This window comes from Oncorhynchus clarkii, chromosome 18 (genome assembly GCF_045791955.1).
Source record: "Oncorhynchus clarkii lewisi isolate Uvic-CL-2024 chromosome 18, UVic_Ocla_1.0, whole genome shotgun sequence".
In the NCBI taxonomy this organism is placed as follows: domain Eukaryota; kingdom Metazoa; phylum Chordata; class Actinopteri; order Salmoniformes; family Salmonidae; genus Oncorhynchus; species Oncorhynchus clarkii.
Genome location: NC_092164.1, coordinates 58,517,158 through 58,535,092, shown reverse-complemented (window position 1 = coordinate 58,535,092; position 17,935 = coordinate 58,517,158). Strand labels below are relative to the sequence as shown.

The 17,935-nt window shown below is 42.1% G+C and overlaps 1 pseudogene; it reads left to right on the top strand.

Annotated features, from left to right (window-relative positions):
- Positions 1–17,513, top strand: part of LOC139372382 (syndetin-like) — a 284,096-nt pseudogene extending 266,583 nt beyond the window's left edge.
- The last annotated feature ends 422 nt before the right edge of the window (positions 17,514–17,935 follow it).

Genomic DNA, 17,935 nt, shown 5'->3' with positions numbered 1-17,935 from the left:
CTGTTTCCCATGCTTATGAATGGACCAATGAACCATAAACAATAAATGAACATGCATCTGTGGAACGGTCGTTAACCTCTCTGGGATATGTGGGACGGTAGCATCCCACCTCGCCAAAAGCCAGTGAAAGTGCAGGGCGCCAAATTCAAAACAACAAAAATCTCATAATTAAAATTCCTCAAGCATACAAGTATTTTACACCATTTTAAAGATACAATACTCGTCCAGCCACAGCGTCTGATTTCAAAAATGCTTTACAGCGAAAGCACCACAAACAATTATGTTAGGTCACCACCAACTCACAGCAAAACACAGCCATTTTTCCGGCCAAAAAGCACAAATAGAGATCAAATTAATCACTAACCTTTGATGATCTTCATCAGATGACACTCATAGGACTTCATGTTACACAATACATGTATGTTTTGTTCGATAAAGTGCATATTTATATAAAAAAATCTCATTTTACATTGGCGCGTTACGTTCAGTAGTTCTAAAACATGCGGTGATTGTGCAGAGAACCACATCAATTCACAGAAATACTCATAAATGTTGATGAAAATACAAGTGTTATACATGGAATTAGAGATATACTTCTCCTTAATGCAACCGCTGTGTCAGATTTCAAAAAAACTTTATGGAAAAAGTAAACCATGCAATAATCTGAGTACAGCGTTCAGACAACAAAGCCGCCAAAAAGATATCCGCCATATTGTGTAGTCAACATTATGTTGAAATAGCATTATAAATATTCACTTACCTTTAATGATCTTCATCAGAATGCACTCCCAGGAATCCCAGTTCCACAATAAATGTTTGATTTGTTCGATAAAGTTCATAATTTATGTCCAAATAGCTTCTTTTGTTAGCGCGTTTGGTAAACAAATCCAAACGCACGTTCAGGTCCAGTCGAACGTCGGATGAAAAGTTCAAAAAGTTATATTACAGCCCTTAGAAACTTGTCAAACTAAGTATAGAATCAATCTTTAGGATGTTTTTATCATAAATGTTCAATAATGTTCCAACCGGAGAATTCCTATGTCTGTAGAAAAGCTAACTCTCTCGTGACCGCGCCTCAGAGCCTGTGGCACCCTGCCAGACACCTGGCTCAATCCCTTCTCATCCACCCCCACTTCACAGTAGAAGCTCAAAACAACGTTCTAAAGACTGTTGACATCTAGTGGAAGCCGTAGGAAGTGCAATATGACCCAATTTACACTGTATATTGGAATGGCAAAGAGTTGAAAAAGTACAAACTTCAGATTTCCCACTTCCTGGTTAGATTCTTCTCAGGTTTTCGCCTGCCATATGAGTTCTGTTATACTCACAGACATCATTCAAACAGTTTTAGAAACTTCAGAGTGTTTTCTATCCAATACTACCACTAATATGCATATATTAGCATCTGGGACAGAGTAGCAGGCAGTTTACTCTGGGCACCTTATTCATCCAAGCTACTCAATACTGCCTCCCTGTCACCAAGAAGTTAAGACACTAACAGCTTACAGATGGTAGGCAATTAAAGTCACAGTTATGAAAACTTAGGACACTAAAGAGGCCTTTCTACTGACTCTGAAAAACACCAAAAGAAAGATGCCCAGGGTCCCTGATCATCCGCGTGAACATGCCTTAGGCATGCTACAAGGAGGAATGAGGATGCAGATGTGGCCAGGGCATTAAATTGCAATGTCCGTACTGTGAGACGCCTAAGACAGTGCTACAGGGAGACAGGACGGACAGCTGATCGTCCTCGCAGTGGCAGACCACGTGTAACAACACCTGCACAGGATTGGTGCATCTGAACATCACACCCGCGGGACAATCCCTCCATCAGTGCTCAAACTGTCCGCAATAGGCTGAGAGAGGCTGGACTGAGGGCTTGTAGGCCTGTTGTATGGCAGGTCCTCACCAGACATCACCGGCAACAACGTCGCCTATGGGCACAAACCCACCGTCGCTGGACCAGACAGGACTGGCAAAAAGTGCTCTTCACTGACAAGTCGCGGTTTTGTCTCACCAGGGGTAAGGGTCGGATTCGCGTTTATCGTCGAAGGAGTGAGCATTACACTGAGGCCTGTACTCTGGAGTGGGATCGATTTGTATGTGGAGGGTCCGTCATGGACTGGGGCGGTGTGTCACAGCATCATCGGACTGAGGTGGTTGTCATTGCAGGCAATCTCAACGCTGTGCATTACAGGGAAGACATCCTCCTCCCTCATGTGGTACCCTTCCTGCAGGCTCATCCTGACATGACCCTCCAGCATGACAATGCCACCAGCCATACTGCTCATTCTGTGCGTGATTTTCTGCAAGACAGGAATGTCAGTGTTCTACCATGGCCAGCGAAGAGCCCGGATCTCAATCCCATTGTGCACGTCTGGGACCTGTTGGATCGGAGGGTGAGGGCTAGGGCCATTCCCCCCAGAAATGTTCAGGAACTTGCAGGTGCTTTGGTGGAAGAGTGGGGTAACATCTCACAGCAAGAACTGGCAAATCTGGTGCAGTCAATGAGGAGGAGATTTACTGTAGAACTTAATGCAGCTGGTGGCAACACCAAATACTGACTGTTACTTTTGATTTTGACCCCCTCCCCTTTGTTCAGGGACACACTATTTCATTTATGTTAGGCACATGTCTGTGGAACTGGTAATATTTACACATGTTAAGTTTGTGAAAAATGAACGCAGTTGACAGCGAGAGGATGTTTATTTTTTTCCTGAATTTATATGTTATATTTTAATTTCTTCAAAGTAGCCACCCTTTTCCAACAGTCTTGAAGGAGTTCCCACATATGCTGAGCACTTGTTAGCTGCTTTTCCTTCACTCTGCGGTCAAACTCATTTCAAACCATCTCAATTGGGTTGAGGTCGGGTGATTGTGGAGGCCAGGTCATCTGATGCAGCACTCCATCACTCTCCTTCTTGGTCAACTAGCCCTTACACAGCCTGGAGGCGTGTTGGATCATTGTCCTGTTGTAGGTTCTAATTCTCAGAGTATAAAACTCAATGGACACTATGAAAGCTTAACCAAGTTTATTCTCCCAGGGGGTCAATACAGCTGCATTAGACAAAGACATTTTCACACAAGCACTGATATTTAACCGTTCCTCAAGGCTGAGTCTCCTCTTACACATCTGTATAAAACATCATTCTTTACTGCTAGGCAGGCCACTAAGTGATATTGGCCATAAACTTTTGTTTCACCCTTAACGTGACCTGACCTGATCTCAACCCCTGTCCATCACTAATCCATGGCTCTCTCCCCTTATCAATGCCGTCAACATGTGATCGCTCCCCTACACTCAACACACAGCTATCATGGTGCCTGGTACCAGACTGTGTCTCTTCTCCTCCCAGAGTATCCCTCCCATAGGATCCCTGATAGCTAACAATAACATATCCTGACATAATGTAAATGTTATACATGACCCTCTCTCCCTCAGTGACATGAATAAGTATATTTCATGTTCTCAGAACCCAACAGCACAAACCAGAAGGGATGGCGTATCGCTGCATAATGCTGTGGTAGCCATGCTGGTTAAATGTTCCTTGAATTCTAATTAAATTACAAAGTCACCAGCAAAGCACCATCACACCTCAGCCTCTATGCTTCACGGTGGGAACCACACATGCGGAGATCATCCGTTTACCTAATCTGCGTCTCACAAAGACATGGCTGTTGGAACTAAAAATCTCAAATTTGGACTTACCAAACCAAAGGACATATTTCCACTGGTCTAATTGCTTGTGTTTCTTTCTTTGCGGCAATTTGACCATAAAGGCCTGATTCACACAGTGTCCTCTGAACAGTTGATGTTGAGATGTGTCTGTTACGTGAACTCTGTGAAGCATTTATTTGGGCTGCAATTTCTGAGGCTGGTAACTCTAATGAACTTATCCTCTGCAGCAGAGGTAACTCTGGGTCTTCCATTCCTGTGACGGTCCTCATGAGATACAGTTTCATCATAACGCTTTATCTTTTTTGTGACTGCACTTGAAGGAACTTTCAAATTTCTTGAAATTTTCCGAGTTGACTGACCTTCATGTCTTGAAGTAATGCTTATTTGAGCTGTTCTTGCAATAATATGGACTTAGCCCTATTTGGTAAAACACCATCTTCTGTATACCAACCCTACCTTGTCACAACACAACTGATTGGCTCAAATGCATTATTAAGGAAAGAAATTACACAAATTAACTTTTAACAAGGCACACCTGTTAATTGAAATGCGTTCCAGGTGACTACCTCATGAAGCTGATTGAGAAAATGCTAAGAGTGTGCACAGCTGTCAAAGGCAAAGGGTGTCAACTTTGAAGAATTTCAAAAATATATTTTGATTTGTTTAACCCTTTTGTGGTTACTACATGATTCCATATGTGTTACTTCATAGTTTTGATGTCTTCACTATTATTCTACAATGTAGAAAGTAGTACAAATAAAGAAAAACCCTTGAATGAGTCGGTGTTCAAAACCTTTTGACTGGTACTGTATATATTTTAATAGAATTGATTGTGTGGTGGAGCTGCGGACCCCTGACCATATCAGATTACACAATATACTGTATTGACATTACTTCTTAGCAAAGCATACTGTAACGACCCTAGCCTTTGTAAGCCCATTACCAAAGGAAATAGTAGTCATTCTCCTGGGGTGACCCATGTTCTCACCCCCCTAGGATGGTACTCTCTTCCACTGTTCCCTACTACAATAGCATTAAATGTTATATATCAACCCAAGTAAAGATCTCCCCAAGGCACTAGCAATTACCATAAATATTCTACAGGATTATGCAAGGCATCCTTTAGTATAGTAGCTCTCACTCTGTTGAAGATTGATGAGTTTACCATAGTAGTTAATGGGTTGAATTTACACTGAGCTTCCCCTGTTCTCAAAGCACTTTACATTGTCTACAGACAACTCAATCACAGATCTAATCTCATCTACAATACATGGCCAAAAGTATGTGGACACTTGCTTGTTGAACATCCCATTAATATGAGGTTGGTCCCCCCTTTGCTGCTGTAACAGCCTCAACTCTTCTGGGAAGGCTTTCCACTAGATGTTGGAACATTGCTGCAGGGACTTGCTTCCATTCAGCCACGAGCGTTAGTGAGGTTGGACACTGATGTTTGGCGATTAGGCCTGGCTCGCAGTCGGCGTTCCAATTCATCCAAAAGCTGTTTGATGGGTTTGAGGTCAGGGCTCTGTGCAGGCCTGTCAATTTCTTCCACAGCAAACACAACAAGCAATGTTTGTATGGACCTTGCTTTGTGCACGGGGGCATTGTCACGTTGAAACAGGTGCCACAAAGTTGGAAGCACAGAATCGTCCAGTATGTCATTGTATGCTGTAGTGTTAGGATTTCCCTTTACTGGAACTAGGGGGCCTAGCACAAACCATGAAAAACAGCCCCAGACCATTATTCCTCCTCCACCAAACTTTAAAGTTGGCACTATGCATTCGGGCAGGTTGCATTCTCCTGGCATCCACCAAACCCAGATTTTTCAGACTGCCAAATAGTAAAGCGAGATTTATCACTCCAGAGAAAGCGTTTCCACTGCTCCAGAGTTCAATGAGCTTTACACCATTCCAGCAGACGCTTGGCATTGCACATGGTGATCTTAGGCTTGTGTGCGACAACTTGGAATGGAAACCCATTTCATGAAGCTCCCAACGAACAGTTATTGTGCTGACGTTGCTTCCAGAAGCAGTTTGGAACTCGATAGTGACTGTTGCAACCGAGGACAGACGCGCTTCAGCACTCGGCGGTCCCGTTCTGTGAGCTTGTGTGGCCTACCATTTCGCGGCGGAGTCGTTGTTGTTGTTGTGCCTAGACTTTTCCACTTCACAATAACAGCTCTAGCAGGTCAGAGATTTGACAAACTGACTTGTTGGAAAGGTGACATCCTATGACTGTGCCACGTTGAAAATCACTGAGCTCTTCAGTACGGGCCATTCTACTGCCAGTGTTTGTCTATGGAGTTTGCATGGCGGTGAGCTCGATTTTCTAAACGGATCAGCAGCAGGTGTGACTAAAATAGTCAAATCCTCTAATTTGAATGGGGTGTCCACATACTTTTGTGTATTTTAGTTAAGCTAGACCACGTGACTATTTTGTGTTATCTTGAAAAGGGATTGGTACTACTGTTTCAATGCATTTGTTTATCTGTTTATAGCAAGTTTATAGCGGTTTCCCAGTTGGACAGCTTTGTATTTGTACCACAGTAGTTCAAGTTAAGTGCTGTTCTTATGGATCCCACAGTACAGCACACTTACAGTACCTCAAGGGAAACCAGCTAGGCACCACACATCCCCCATACATGGCCATCTCTCTCCTATTCCCCCTATGAACATTCAGTTGCACTGCAGGAAGAAAAACATCCCAAATACTTTTTGTAGTTGCAATGGCATTTTTTTTTCAGTGAGGCTTCCTGGTTAGGAACTAAAGATGACACCTCTCTTTTGAGACTGCCTATTTGAAATGTATTTGAAATGCAGTGAGATCTTTCAAATATAGATTATTTTTTAAATCAAATTTTCCAGTAATTCCGGAAGCACAAGGTCATCGATAACTTTTAATCTCTTTCAACATGTCGAGATCTTTGTTTAAAGTTTTCTGTTCTCATTCCCGTAACCACTCCGAGAGGTCTTCCGATATCAATTATTTGCCAGTTAGGATTTGAATAATTCATATAATGGAAGAAGTTTGGGGAGTTTAATGTAGATTCAGGAAGCTAAGTTTGAGGTTTGTTAAGGAAAGGTGAGTTTCTTAGGTCCTCTCTTGTAACTATCTCCAGGCTTAAAGTTCTCTTCCCAAATGAGTATCAAATCGTTATTCATTCCTTCAACTTATCCCATCATGCATTTTGCATGGGGACGTGTGGCTCGGCGTGGCGTGATGAGCATGAAGCCGGAGCATACGGAGAGAGGGGGCCCTAGTGTTGAGGAACAGATGGGGGTTTTGCAGTGGTAGCGTGACCGTGGGCCTTATTTGCGAGGCGGAAGCTAAGAGAATCCCCCAAATATGCATAAGCATTTCTGTCTGAGCAGCCATAGCTTTAAATCCCGAACCACATCGAGCAAACCACTACACAGCCTCCAATTCTAATGAAAAACTCAGGCTCACCTTTCTGGATCTGTGAATCGGCTGGCTGGAAGACGGCTCTCTGCGAGCATTATTAAGCCGCTCTAAGCCAAACTAATTATGTTGAAGCCAAATAGTCAGAGTAAAAGTGTCTGCCTCACTGACTTGATTTAAACGCATTTGCCATATTGATGATAGCAGCGGAGCTAAGAGTTTAATTTACACGACAAGATGAGAGTAACGGTCAGGCTGAGATGTATGCTGCTCATCCAATCTTTTTCTGAGGTAGACATAGTATGGTAGTGGTGTGCGGGTCAGCTGTTTGTTCACCTGCCCGCAATTGCTAATAACCCATCCCCCCGACTATATTTAATAACGTGAAAATCGGAGGCCTGCACCCAACTAATATAGAATATGTGCTCTAGGCTACAATCACAAAGGGAAAAACAATTTTTGGACACGGGGTGCAGGATTCCTTTTTACAGATTTAAATGTTTCTGCTTATAATTTGACATTTTAGTATGCTATTTGTTAGTCAACTTGTCTATAATTAGATACATGCAGCTTCTCATCTGTCATTATACGTATGTTGCCGCCAAATGTCCTAGAAGACTAAGTAAACCCTTGCTCACCAGAATATCATAAATCGATAGAATAATTACTTCAATCTAGTTCAACTTTCTGCTTCTTTCACAGAGCCAAGACATTTAGGGACTTGGGAGAAAATGCAGAAACTCAACCCTCCAAAAAACATAACTTTTTTTCTGTGCAAAACCGAAAGACATCAGTTTGACCGGTTGTAAGGAAATAGAAAGCTGTGAAAACGACCCATGTTTCTGATAAGGTTTCATTATGGCTTGGATGCATGTTTTATATGGCACTATCAGCTTTTATGATGCTGATAAAGATAGCACCTATACAGACAGTATCTAGCTGCACATTCACATTCTCTCAAGATCTGAAATGAATAAATAATATTTCAACACCAAAGAATGTGCCTACATTTGGTGTATCATTGAACTGCAAGAAATGCTGAGAGGTTATAGACCTACAGTCAGTGTCCAGATTTCAGTTTCCATTTAACCCATCTAAACAGTAGGCTACGGTTCCCTTGACGTGCGATAGGCCTATTTGAAGTCCCTTCTTGTGACTGTCGAATTTGTATAGCGCCTCACAATCATCACACATAACATAGCCTGCTATCATCCTCTTTTACCACTTCAACAAATCTTTCCCAAACATGACTTTTCTGTCCCTCCCTTCTCTTTATTTTCAACTCTCTATTTCACAGCTTTTCTCTTTTTGAATTAAATTCGGACCTTTTTGCCTCCGTGTATCGACGTTATCTTTTTCTGCCCGTTACCAAAAGCACTTGGCGGTTGGCGTGTAGGTTATTCAGCGTGCGTGCGTACAGTTGGTCCCTAAAGCTTAGGCTAATGCACTAATGCCAGATGGCCTAAAATAATAAAATAAAAACCTCAACGTAGCCTATATATATAAATTACACAATAATTACACTTTTATGGACTTTTTAAAGGTATTGTTTTATTTTTATTCAGCCCGCCCGCCCGTCCGCCACCCACCCTTCATCCACACAATATTTAATGACCCTAAACCCACCCGCACCGTGGATATAAGCGCGGGGAACTGCGGGTTATGAGTCAACCCATGCAGTATGGTTTATGATTGACAAGTTATTGATACAGGGTTGTATTTTAGAGGAGATTATGTATGTTGTATTCATGAGTTTGTGTTGAATATTAGCATCCGATATTGGCATATATTTGCATTTAGATTGGAAATTGTGTCAGGGCTATTCAAAATGTGAGCGTTTGATGGCACACATTTGTTGTTTGAAAATACATTGAATACAGTCCTTGGGTACTTTCATGCATCAAAATAATGTGTGGGAAAATCCATTTTTAGGTTTATGACTGTATGATGATTTTCAGATGCATTTTATTTCTCCTCGTGAATTATGCCAGTTCAGATGCAATAACTTTGTGACGGTTTTCTTCCGCTGAAGGATAGGAGGACCAAAATGCAGCGTGGTTAGTGTTCAACATCTTTAATATCGACGATAAACGAGAACACTACAAAATACAAAACAACAAAAGTGAAAACCGAAACAGTCCTATTTGGTGCAATGACACAAAGACATTGGACACAATCACCCACAAAATACCCACAGAATATGGCTGCCTAAATATGGTTCCCAATCAGAGACAATGATAGACAGCTGCCTCTAATTGAGAACCAATCTAGGCAACCATAGACCTACAAACTACCTAGAAAGGGGACAGCCCCATAAACATACAAAAAACCCTAGACCAGGTTAAAACACATAAATCCCCCATGTCACACCCTAACCAAAATAAATAATAAAAACAAAGATAGCTAAGGCCAGGGCGTGACAAACTTGTACAACCTTTTTAGTGAAAAATGTGTCACCTTCAATTCCCTTTCCGGTGTTCTGCAGTTTGCCAACATGAACCACTCCACCCTTCACCATAATTACCTCCATTCAAATCTAATTGAAAATTGCAGACTGTGTAACAAGCGTACAAGCTTCTGGTACAGTGAGTGAGTGAGGAAAACATTTCACCTTTTTTTGACACCCCAGTCTGTACTATTGTGGCGTTTGTATCAGCAACAAACAAGGTGTAAGAACACGGTGAAACATGTAGCTTTTGGCATATGGAGAGCGTCAGAGCGATGGGTCTTTGTGTCTAAAAAGCAACATACATTTTTTGGGGTGAAATGAAAGAAAAATGAAAAAGGCCTGACCAGCTGCATCAACACGTCCATGACTGATGTGTCTCTGCTGCTCATGTTGGAATGGAGCGCGGCCAGCAGCCATCTTGTATGGCAAGGGTTGCTAGGACATCTGTGGTGCAGGGGGAGTATTTGAGGGCTGAAAGTTTGGATGGATGTCTGCTCAACTGTGTTAATGAGAACTCATGTCGACTAACATTATTCACCAGCTCAGCTGTAGAACTGGGTGTTAGCTCATCAACACACAAAATACAAAGTACAATCAACAATACTAATGAAAGTATCTCTGCTTTAAAATATAGCCAACTAGTCGTGAAACCCAGAATGATGTCTTTGTAAAATATTTATCAGTTGACCAAAAAAAAACGAACAAAATGTTATGGTTTTTCTATTCCTCAGGAGTTTGAGGAGTTTAACAAGAGGCTGGGTGATGTGTCCAGACACGTCCGGGTCCCTCTGCCTGTGTCTAACGTCCTGTGGGAACACTGCATCCGTCTGGCCAACAGGACTCTGGGGGAGGGGTAAGTTGTTTACTTGCATATGAAAATACAGTGACTGATTTCTACATAAAACCAGGAATGTTTCATCAGATATCACCAGAGAAGCCAGTAGGCTTCAGAAGAAGAAGGAACAACTCCTGCATCCTTACTTTGATTTACAAAACAATTTAATTGATTTCTAGATAAAACACAGCAGATACAGTATACTGCAGCCTTCATCAAGGGGCTGAGTGGTGCCTGATGAGTCATGTTCATTCCATTTAATAAAACCTTTCCAAAAATAGTAAATAATGTCTCTCTGTACCCACTTACAGTTTATGTGATAGTATATTTCAAAGGTACGAATCAGCGATTTAAAAAAATATGTATATGCTTTTAAAAAAAATATATATATAATAAATATGTGTATGCTTTTTTTTATGAGCAGCAAAATGCTGCTGACTAGTTGTAATGCCAGCAAATATATTATGATAAGCACAGCAGGAAAAATAATATCTGTGAACATAAACCTACTGCTCATTCAATTATGGTTTATAGTGAGTTTATTACCACATGCTAATATGTACCTGTGGAATTGCGGGATTTACTGCCAGTGGATAGGAGATGTGTGGACATTTTAGCTGCCTCGTTCATCTCTTATTTTGACGTCTTTTTGGTCGAGGGGCCCGTTCCTTGCTCCCGGGGTACACTCGTAAATATCAGCTGGGACGCATGTCATAGGCTGAATACCTCAAGTGAGTTATTGAATAAGGCCGTATTGGAGCCCCTGTCGTCTCCCGCAGTAAGGTACGACCATAAGGTGCTTCGAGCCCCAACATCGATCAAGAAAAGTTTGATTCTCTGTTCTTTACTCCCCCCCCTATTTTTTTCTTCTCAAGGTTTGAACATCCTCTTGATGGAACATCTGCTTGTCATAAATAAGTAAAAAACAAAATGTTAGAGTACCGCAAAGGAACGCGCTGATTGCCTAGATAAGCACTCAAGACATGAGTGCTCCCAGCTTTTCTCCAGCTTTCTCTGACATTCTCCCGAGACAACTCCTCTTCAGTCCTCTTATCCCCTCCATATGGTAGCAACTAGCTAACTCTCTCTGCCTCCTTCTCCCCAACCCCAACACCATCCCAGGACTGTTATACGTTCTGTTATAGAGACCCCACAGGGAACATGTCTGACACGAGGCTGGCCTGAGTCTCCTCTAAACACTTGACACATCCGAAATGGCTCCCAAAACCACCTGCTCCTCTCCATTGCTAGTGAGTCAAAGGTTTGGGGCCTAATGTATTTTCCCTCAAATCAGCACTTGTACCCTTTCTCTGCACAGTGCATTGTTCATGGTGGTGTGTGTGGATGTATGCGTGCGTGCACTCTTGTCTGAGTGTGCGTGTGTGAAAGCATCTGTGAAATATAAGTACTGGCAGGCAGAGTTTTATACGGCCAGGTGAGACATCCTCTTTATGCCTGAGAGACATGGCATTAATAGGGGGGAGGGGGGGTAAAAAGCTTTCATAATGCCCCTGACCATCTTGTGATGAAGTGGGAAAAAGATGAGGCACAAGCACAACATCTATAAGAGTGTTAAATCGTGAAACCGGCAGGGAAGTGCGTACAGTGTTTTTTGCACCCAGGTTGATTGTGCTGAGCTTTACTGAGCCGGAAGTTCAGGGTTTTAGTTCTAAGGACAGAACTAGGGTTAGTTAGGGTTTTAGTTCTAATGACAGGACTAGGGTTAGTTAGGGTTTTAGTTCTAAGGCCAGGACTAGGGCTCCGGAGTGGCGCAGCGGTCTAAGGCACTGCATCTCAGTGCTAGAGGCGTCACTACAGACACCATGGTTTGAACCCAGGCTGTATCACAACCGGTCGTGATTTGGAGACCCATAGGGCGGCGCACAGTTGACCCAGCATCGCCCGGGTTTGGCTGGGTAGGCCGTCAATGTAAATAAGAATTTGTTCTCAACTGACTTGCCTAGTTAAATAAAGGTTCAATTAAAATAATATATAAAAAATATCACAATACAGTAGGTAGGAAAAGACACCCAAAAGTGTACAACTAACATGTAATAAACTGTACAGGGTCCTCTTCATTCTCTGCTCGACACATCACCATGGACATGATCTGTGTATCAGTATTAGACCTGTGAAGCTACTTCACAAGAGTCTGCCTCTCTCAGCTCCCCATCCCAGACTGGGATTAGTCTAGTCTCTGGTGCTCCCTCCCCTCCGTATCCCCAAGGTCCTGGTCTGACTGCATCCCAAATGACTATATATTCATTCCCTATATAGTGCACTAGTTTGGGCCATGTGGGCACTGGTCAAAAATAGGAATAGGGTGCCATTATAGACACAGCCTGAGTGTCACGGTACTGTGCATCCTATCACCTCCATCCCTCCACTATGGTAGAGTGGCCAGGCGTGGTCTGTTTGTCTGATACAGTATCTTCGCCTCCCACTCCCAACTGGACTCCTCAGAGAGGAGCTAGAGCCGCTTGACAGTCTGACTCACCACTCACCGTCTCACCCCAGGGGACTCTGGAAACCTCAGAGAGAGGAGGAAGGAGGGGGGAGATATAGATGTAGGGAGGTAAGGAGAGAGAGAAAGAGAGAGGGCAGGAGAAGGATGGAGAGAGAGAAAGCGAGAGAGGAGAGAGATGTAGACTCTGGCCGTATCTATTTCCCCCTGAAAGCAATAACAGCTCTGTCAGGACCAGAAGAAACATGGATGTCAGCAGCCACTGATCTGGTGGACTTGATTCCACTCCGTTACACACATACACAAACACAGACATACACAATCACACACACTCACAGACACACACATACACAAGGGAACAGTCAGATGAGACGGGCACTCCGACTGAGGATCCTCAAATCCAGATCTCCACACGGTGTGAAGAGACAGTTTGTGAAGTTATCAAGTGAACAATGAATATTAAGTATTTACTTGTTGGCCTTTTTACAAAACAAACCCTTGAACTGTCCGAGACAAAGAGTGCCTTGAAGAAAACTGTCTGAGCAGAATTAAGAGTTATTAGATTTATTAACTCTCTGTCGATTTCAGATTTTCTCCTTTGACATTTTTGTTTTTCATTCTTGTGCCTTGGGCATCAAGATTTCAAATGTCATGTTTTTAGAACGTTGCTCATAAACAACTTTGGATTCTGAAACGTCTCTCAACAAAAACTAAACTTATGTAACTTATTCTGTATCTTATTCTGTACTGTCTGACAGAAATAATACAAAATTCAACAAAGTCAACTTGTGTCTCCTGTTCCGTCATGTAGCTATGGTAATGTAAAGAAGTGCAGTACTGAAGGGCGGCCTCTGATGCAGCTGGACTTCCAGCAGTTCCTGATGAAGCTGGAGAAGCTGACAGACATGAGGCCCATCCCTGACTGAGAATGACATGGAGCAGTTCATCAAGAACCACAGGGTGAGGAATGCTCACGGCAGCTTTGGAGTTATCAGAATAATTATTCACTCAGTCTGCTCAATGTGCTTCGATTAATTCTACTTAGGAGGACGGGACTCACCCCGTTTACCAGCAATGTGTAGCACAAACATGGATATGTGTAGTAAAAACAATAATTAATCAGTTACTATAGCCAGCTGTGACGAAAGACTAAAGACTATCTGAGACTAAAGGCTATCTGAGATTGTCTGAGACTAAAGACTATCTGAGTCTAAAGGCTATCTGAGACTAAAGGCTATCGGAGACTAAAGGCTATCTGAGACTAAAGGCTATCTGAGCTTGTCTGAGACTAAAGGCTATCTGAGATTGTCTGAGACTAAAGACTATCTGAGATTGTCTGAGACTAAAGGCTATCTGAGCCTAAAGGCTATCTGAGACTAAAGGCTATCTGAGACTAAAGGCTATCTGAGACTAAAGGCTATCTGAGGCTAAAGGCTATCTGAGACTAAAGGCTATCTGAGAAAAGGCTATCTGAGACTAATGGCTATCTGAGACTAAAGGCTATCTGAGATTGTCTGAGACTAAAGGCTATCTGAGACTAAAGGCTATCTAAAGCTAAAGACTATCTGAGACTAAAGACTATCTGAGATTGTCTGAGCCTAAAGGCTATCTGAGACTAAAGGCTATCTGAGACTAAAGGCTATCTGAGACTAAAGGCTATCTGAGACTAAATACTATCTGAGACTAAAGGCTATCTAAGACTAAAGACTATCTGAGATTGTCTGAGACTAAAGGCTATCTGAGACTAAAGGCTATCTGAGACTAAAGGCTATCTGAGGCTAAAGGCTATCTGAGACTAAAGGCTATCTGAGAAAAGGCTATCTGAGACTAATGGCTATCTGAGACTAAAGGCTATCTGAGATTGTCTGAGACTAAAGGCTATCTGAGACTAAAGGCTATCTGAGACTAAAGACTATCTGAGATTGTCTGAGACTAAAGGCTATCTGAGACTAAATGCTTTCTGAGACTAAAGGCTATCTGAGACTAAAGACTATTTGAGACTAAAGGCTATCTGAGATTGTCTGAGACTAAAGGCTATCTGAGACTTAAGGCTATCTGAGACTAAAGGCTATCTGAGATTGTCTGAGACTAAAGGCTATCTGAGACTAAAGGCTATCTGAGACTAAAGACTATCTGAGACTAAAGGCTATCTGAGACTAAAGGCTATCTGAGACTAAAGACTCTCTGAGAATGTCTGAGACTAAAGGCTATCTGAGACTAAAGGCTATCTGAGACTAAAGACTATCTGAGACTAAAGGCTATCTGAGACTAAAGACTATCTGAGACTAAAGACTATCTGAGAATGTCTGAGACTAAAGGCTATCTGAGACTAAAGACGATCTGAGACTAAAGACGATCTGAGACTAAAGACGATCTGAGACTAAAGACTATCTGAGAATAAAGGCTATCTAGGACTAAAGACTGAGACTAAAGGCTATCTGAGACTAAATACTATCTGAGAATGCCTGAGACTAAAGGCTATCTGAGACTAAAGACTATCTGGTTTGTCTGAGACTGACTAAAGGCAATCTGAGACTAAAGACTATCTGAGACTAAAGGATATCTGAGACTAAAGACTCTCTGAGAATGTCTGAGACTAATGGCTATCTGAGACTAAAGACTATCTGAGACTAAAGGCTATCTGAGACTAAAGACTCTCTGAGAATGTCTGAGACTAAAGGCTATCTGAGACTAAAGATGATCTGAGACTAAAGGCTATCTGAGACTAAAGGCTATCTGAGACTAAAGGCTATCTGAGACTAAAGACTATCTGAGACTAAAGGCTATCTGAGACTAAAGACTATCTGAGATTGTCTGAGACTAAAGGCTATCTGAGACTAAAGACTGAGACTAAATGCTATCTGAGACTAAAGGCTATCTGAGACTAAAGACTATTTGAGACTAAAGGCTATCTGCGATTGTCTGAGACTAAAGGCTATCTGAGACTAAAGGCTATCTGAGACTAAAGACGATCTGAGACTAAAGGCTATCTGAGACTAAAGACTATCTGAGATTGTCTGAGACTAAAGGCTATCTGAGACTAAAGACTGAGACTAAATGCTATCTGAGACTGAAAGGCTATCTGAGACTAAAGACTATTTGAGACTAAAGGCTATCTGAGATTGTCTGAGACTAAAGGCTATCTGAGACTTAAGGCTATCTGAGACTAAAGGCTATCTGAGACTAAAGGCTATCTGAGATTGCCTGAGACTAAAGGCTATCTGAGACTAAAGGCTATCTGAGACTAAAGGCTATCTGAGACTAAAGACTCTCTGAGAATGTCTGAGACTAAAGGCTATCTGAGACTAAAGGCTATCTGAGACTAAAGACTATCTGAGACTAAAGGCTATCTGAGACTAAAGTCTCTCTGAGAATGTCTGAGACTAAAGGCTATCTGAGACTAAAGGCTATCTGAGACTAAAGACGATCTGAGACTAAAGACGATCTGAGACTAAAGACGATCTGAGACTAACGACTATCTGAGAATAAAGGCTATCTAGCACTAAAGACTGAGACTAAAGGCTATCTGAGACTAAATACTATCTGAGAATGTCTGAGACTGACTAAAGGCTATCTGAGACTAAAGACTATCTGAGACTAAAGACTAACTGAGACTAAAGGTTATCTGAGACTAAAGACTATCTTTGACTAAAGACTATCTGAGATTGTCTGAGACTAAGGGCTATCTGAGACTAAGGGCTATCTGAGACTAAGGGCTATCTGAGACTAAAGGCTATCTGAGACTAAAGGCTATCTGAGACTAAAAGCTATCTGAGACTAAAGGCTATCTGAGACTAAAGGTTATCTGAGACTAAAGACTATCTGAGATTGTCTGAGACTAAAGGCTATCTGAGACTGAAGACTGAGACTAAATGCTATCTGAGACTGAAGACTATTTGAGACTAAAGGCTATCTGAGATTGTCTGAGACTAAAGGCTATATGAGACTTAAGGCTATCTGAGACTAAAGGCTATCTGAGACTAAAGGCTATCTGAGATTGCCTGAGACTAAAGGCTATCTGAGACTAAAGGCTATCTGAGACTAAAGGCTATCTGAGACTAAAGACTCTCTGAGAATGTCTGAGACTAAAGGCTATCTGAGAATAAAGGCTATCTAGGACTAAAGACTATCTGAGACTAAAGACTAACTAAGACTAAAGGCTATCTGAGACTAAAGACTATCTGAGTTTGTCTGAGACTGACTAAAGGCTATCTGAGACTAATGACTATCTGAGACTAAAGACTATCTGAGACTAAAGACTAACTGAGACTAAAGGCTATCTGAGACTAAAGGTTATCTGAGACTAAAGACTATCTTTGACTAAAGACTATCTGAGATTGTCTGAGACTAAGGGCTATCTGAGACTAAAGGCTATCTGAGACTAAAGGCTATCTGAGACTAAAGGCTATCGGAGACTAAAGACTATCTGAGACTAAAGACTATCTGAGATTGTCTGAGACTAAAGGCTATCTGAGACTAAAGGCTATCTGAGATGGTCTGAGACCAAAGACTATCTGAGATTGAAGGCTCTCTGTCCATAATATGTGTACGTCTGTCGTCCCACAAGGAGTACTCCATGAAGCAGCTGGCCAACCTGGTGCACGTGTGTCTGGGCTCTCACATAAACAAGAAGGCCCGGCATAAACTCCTGGCAGCCATTGACGACATCGACAGACCAAAGCGATAGAGACAGACAGACATAGTTATTGTATTTAAGGTGGCTTCTAAACATGAGGCTCAATTTTAGAATGCCGAGGGTTAGAATCCTCACAAACCCAACAGGAACAGAAAAGAAACAATGAAACAAGAACTTCTGCTTATAAATACACTCATACAAGCATGTTTCAGTTATCTGACTAACTCAGTACATATAGGCTACAATTCTACATGCCCCTCGTGGATATCCAATATGTCATGTACTGTCATGTTGTGTCTTGTCTCTGTCCTTTCCCTTCACCCTGTCTCCCTCTGCTGGTCGTTGTTAGGTTACCTTTTCTCCCCCGCTTTCCCCCAGCTGTTCCTTGTCTCCTCTGACTACCCATTCACCCCGTTTCCCACCTGTTCCCTTTTTCCCTCTGATTAGGTCCCTATATCTCTCTCTGTTTCTGT